Here is a 5,232-nt window from a genome sequence, read left to right on the forward strand (position 1 = left end):
ATGAAATGCAAAATGTGACCAGAAGGAAGATGATCACAATCTATCTAGTACAGTCTGTTATAAGAACTTGTCTGTATAACGTAATCAGGGACATGAAAAGGACTGGGCGGTGGGGGTCTATATGCTGAGAGGAGTTGTGAGTTTGGAAACCTATTTGTATCATGAAGAACCACATACTGATAGAAAACAGCCCCTAATCTAAGTAGAGAGCTCAGTCAGTCACCCCAGGGTCAGTACCCACACAGCCAGGGCTCGGCTGAGGAGACATAGTATCACCTCTTCCTTATTAGTCTGGAGACTTTTCCAGCTCAGAATGCAGCCCAAACAGAGTTCACCTCTGCCTGCTGTTGAAGACAGGAATCACACAGTAGGCATCTGAGTGTGACTGGCTTCTTTTGCTCAACATTTTATTGACAACCTCGGATTGTTTCTTTTATGGATATTTGGCCTTTCAGTAGATATTGGTCATGGGCCTGATTTTTTGAAAGAAGAAAAAAGACTTCATTCAAGTGAAGCAATGGAGGGCAGATTCTGGTGTGTAAATATACTTGTGTGTTGTGGTCAGGAAAGTAATTCATTCACCATGACCCTTAGCAGATGTGAGAGGAGCCCAGGCCTGGCCCAGGGAAGTAGCTCAATAGCCATAGAATGAAAAGTCAAGTGTGAGGAAAACAAAGGACTGTGTTTTACAGGTTGAGTTCAAGTTACATGGACGGTTGCGTTGGTCTCCTTATCTTCAGTATCTGTGTCAGAGTCTTCTGTTTTCTTTTCACTCGACCTGGCGAAAAAGATCTTAGACCCAACAAAATACAACTGAAACTCAAGAGGCTGGCTAATATAAGACAAAAGAAATCAAAACAGGAAATAGCAAGTGTTGGCCAATGGATGTGGAGCAACCAGGACCCTGGAGCTTTGCTGGTGGGACTGGAAACTGGTACAGCCACCGTGAAGAACGACCATTCCTCAAAAAACCTAGAATTACTGAATGATCCAGCAATTTCACTTCTGCCTGTTTCTACACAACAGGAAAGGCAGGGAATAAAACAGGCACTTGTGCAACCATGCTCATATCAGCCTGATTCCTGAGAGGGAGATATGGAAGCACCCAAATCTCCATCCATGGATGAAGGGACAGACAAAGTGTGGTCTCTCCGTTGAGTGGAGTACTTTTCAGTCTTAGAATGGAAGGAGATTCTGTCCCAGGCTGCAGTAGGGATGAGCCTTAAAGACTAGCTCTGCTGAGGGAAATAAGCCCATTACAGAGAGAGACAAATAGCATATGCTCCCACTTATATTCAGAACCTCGAGGGGTCAGATTCATAGCCCAGGGAGGGAGGAATGGACACTTAGCCCAAGGCCTGGAGGAGGGAGGGAGGGGTAGTTAGTGTTCAGTGGGGAGGGAGGCATGGGTAGTTAGTGTTACCAGGGCCCGAGAGAGGGTGGCATGGGTAGTTAGGGTTCATCTGAGACAAAGGTTTCCCTTTAGGGAGATGGATGATGTTGCCCATTGGGCGACATCATGCATGTTTAATGCCACTGAGCAGTGTGTTTAAAAAGGTAAAATGATGAACGTTGTCTATTTAACCACCTCAACAAAACACATAGAGAACAAAGAAGGCAGAGCTTCTACTAACCTATCTCCAGAGGAAGGAGCGTCTGGGGTGAAGGAAGGCCCGCTTGGCAAGGAACACCTGCCATGGATCTCAGGTCCCCTGTCTGACATCTTCTCCTCTCAGTGCCTGGCTCCTCAGTGTGGACAGAGCTGAGTTCTCAGCCACACTGTGAACCTGGCCTTTGAGTCCCAGGTCCTGTCCTCAGCCTTCCGCTAATACCACGTTCTCCTGCCCATTCTCCGCACCTCCAGCGTTCCCAGTTGCTAGGTCACTAATGCCGTGGCAGTGGCCCTTCTCCTCTTGATCAGGGAACGACTTTGGGTTTCGTTTCTTCCTCTGGGCTCCGCTTCGACTCTCAGCTTTTTTAATTCTGAAATAAAAAGACATGGATCCCGAGTCCACTTTTCAGATCTTTGTGAGCGTTTCAGACATGCCCCCTAATCCCTTTCTCTTGTCGCCCAGATATGGTACCTAACCCATCTCACCTGGAGTTAATGCCATTTCTGAAACAGTGGCAATGTGCACATGCAGGTGTTCGCAGAAGGGGCACCCACAGGGGGGGATTGATTTGTGAAAGACCACGGACGAGGAACGCATTAGCAGAGACACCCTCACTCACGGGGAATGACCTCCTTCCACTTGAGTCTTGGGTACACACAGTACCATGAGTCAGGTAGGATGGACCGGGTAAGATCACTCCTCATTTGTCAGAAACTGGCCTGCTCAGATGGGGCCAGCTTCCCATGGGGCTTCTGTCTGTCACCTAGCCATCCCCGAGGACTCGATTTTACATACAAGGTGAAACTCCAGGGATATCCTTTGCTCAATATATTTCAAGGAAGGGAGCAGAGGGATGTGCAGAGATGTCAGTGAAAGACATGCCCACTGAACTTATCACTGGGTTACAAGTGGGACAAAGCATGGTGGTGGGGGGACCCACTTAGAGAATATGTACACTTACCCACTTTATATCCTTCTAATGGGACATCACAGAGAAATTCTAATTATATTCATGAACAACTAAGGAAGTTCCCACTGTGGCTCAGTGGATAAAGACCCCCACACAGCGTCTCTGAGGAAACGGGTTGAATCTCTGTGCTCGCTCAGTGGGTTTAGGATCTGGTGTTGCCACAACTAGGGCGTAGTTGGTAGATGAGGATCGGATTCAGCATTGCTGAGGCTATGGTGTAGGCTGGCAGCTCCAGCTCTGATTCCACCCCTAGCCTTGGAAGGTCAATATGCCGTGGGTATGGCCCTAAAAAGAAAAAAATAAATAATACACGCTAGATTTCCATTGTGGCTCAGTGGTGAACAATCCCGACTAGTATGCATGAGGACACAGGTTCAATCCCTGGACCCCTCAGTGGGGTGAGGATCCGGCATTGCCTTGAGCTGTGATGTAGGTTTTAGACACGGCTGGAATGTGGAGTTGGTGTGGCTGTGGTGGAGGCCTGCATGTGTAGCTCTGATTTGACCCACTATACTGGAAATTTCCACATGTGCTGAGTGGGGCCCTGAAGAGACAATGAAGTGAACAAAAAGCCCCCTCTCAGAGAAATGAAGGAAACAGGAAATGCTCAAGAGACATTGGATGTGAAAGATCAATTAAGACACAATTGTCTGAGGGGCACACACTTTGCTTAAAACCATGTAGCTTCCTCTTTTCAGCCCATGTGTAAATAGGAAGATAAATGCTGGATTGTCCCTGATTATATGAGACTTGTCTTTTCTCCTCTAGAGCAGATTTTATAATGAGTGCCTATTCATTAATCCAGCAAAGAAACAAACTAATGAGTAATTTCTGCGAGCAGCATGTCCAAATCAACCTCTGACCAGCAGCCTTGGATTTCAGACCCAGGACCTTGCCATTGTTCCCAGTATTGACTGAGCTTCTGCTGCCCTCGTGTGGAGAAGTAGAAGAATGCGTCTGCATGGAGAGGAATTTCTGGAATCCAGGCGGTTCTTTCCGTGTTGATAGTACACAACTGCATTAAAAATAAACCCATGCTACAGCAACATGCAAAGCAGTGAAACTAGAACACACCCTCACACCACGCACAAAAATAAACTCAAAATGGCTGAAAGACTTAAATATACGACAGGACACCATCAAACTCCTAGAAGAAAACAGGCAAAACACTCTCTGACATCAACCTCATGAATATTTTCTCAGGTCAGTCTCCCAAAGCAATAGAAACTAGAGCAAAAATAAACCCATGGGACCTCATCAAACTGAAAAGCTTTTGCACAGCAAAGGAAACCAAAAAGAAAACAAAAAGACAACTTACAGAATGGGAGAAAACAGTTTCAAATGATGCAACTGACAAGGGCTTAATCTCTAGAATATGCAAGCAACTTATACAACTCAACAGCAAAAAAGCCAATCAATCAATGGAAAAATGGGCAAAAGACCTGAATAGACATTTCTCCAAGGAAGATATACAGATGGCCAACAAACACATGAAAAAATGCTCAACATCGCTGATTATAAGAGAAATGCAAATCAAAACTACCATGAGATACCACCTCACACCAGTCAGAATGGCCATCATTAATAAATCCACAAATAACAAGTGCTGGAGGGGCTGTGGAGAAAAGGGAACCCTCCTGCACCGTTGGTGGGAATGTAAACTGGTACAGCCACTTTGGAGAACAGTTTGGAGATACCTCAGAAATCTATACATAGAACTTCCATATGACCCTGCAATCCCACTCTTGGGCATCTATCCGGACAAAACTCTACTTAAAAGAGACACGTGCACCCGCATGTTCATTGCAGCACTATTCACAATAGCCAAGACATGGAAACAGCCCAAATGTCCATCGACAGATGATTGGATTCGGAAGAGGTGGTATATATACACAATGGAATACTACTCAGCCATAAAAAAGAATGACATAATGCCATTTGCAGCAACATGGATGGAACTAGAGAATCTCATCCTGAGTGAAATGAGCCAGAAAGACAAAGACAAATACCATATGATATCACTTATAACTGGAATCTAATATCCAGCACAAATGAACATCTCCTCAGAAAAGAAAATCATGGACTTGGAGAAGAGACTTGTGGCTGCCTGATGGGACGGGGAGGGAGTGGGAGGGATCGGGAGCTTGGGCTTATCAGACACAACTTAGAATAGATTTACAAGGAGATCCTACTGAATAGCATTGAGAACTATGTCTAGATACTCATGTTGCAACAGAAAAAAGGGTGGGGGAAAAATGTAATTGTAATGTATACATGTAAGGATAACCTGACCCCCTTGCTGTACAGTGGGAAAATTAAAAAAAAATAAATTAATTTAAAAAAAATTAACCCATGCTCATGATAGAAAACTGAAAGGACCCCGAGAAATACACAGAAAGAAAAAAGTTAGCCATCATCTCCCTCTACCATTGGCTCAGGGACCTGAGTTCCTGGGCAGGGGAGATCAAGGATCAGGGTGCAGGCATTCTTTCAGTAGTAAGTCAAGATTTCTGCTCTTTGAGTGTGAACCTAGGCGGTGGTTGTGCTGCTTGATTGCTGCTTTGTTGATCTCTCTTTGAGCCTCTTTATTTCTACAGGTACCTAGTAGTTGGATCCCTGTTGAGAGACTTTGCTTGCCCCAAGTTCTTC

This window comes from Sus scrofa, unplaced genomic scaffold (genome assembly GCF_000003025.6).
Source record: "Sus scrofa isolate TJ Tabasco breed Duroc unplaced genomic scaffold, Sscrofa11.1 Contig1784, whole genome shotgun sequence".
Taxonomy (NCBI): Eukaryota; Metazoa; Chordata; class Mammalia; order Artiodactyla; family Suidae; genus Sus; species Sus scrofa.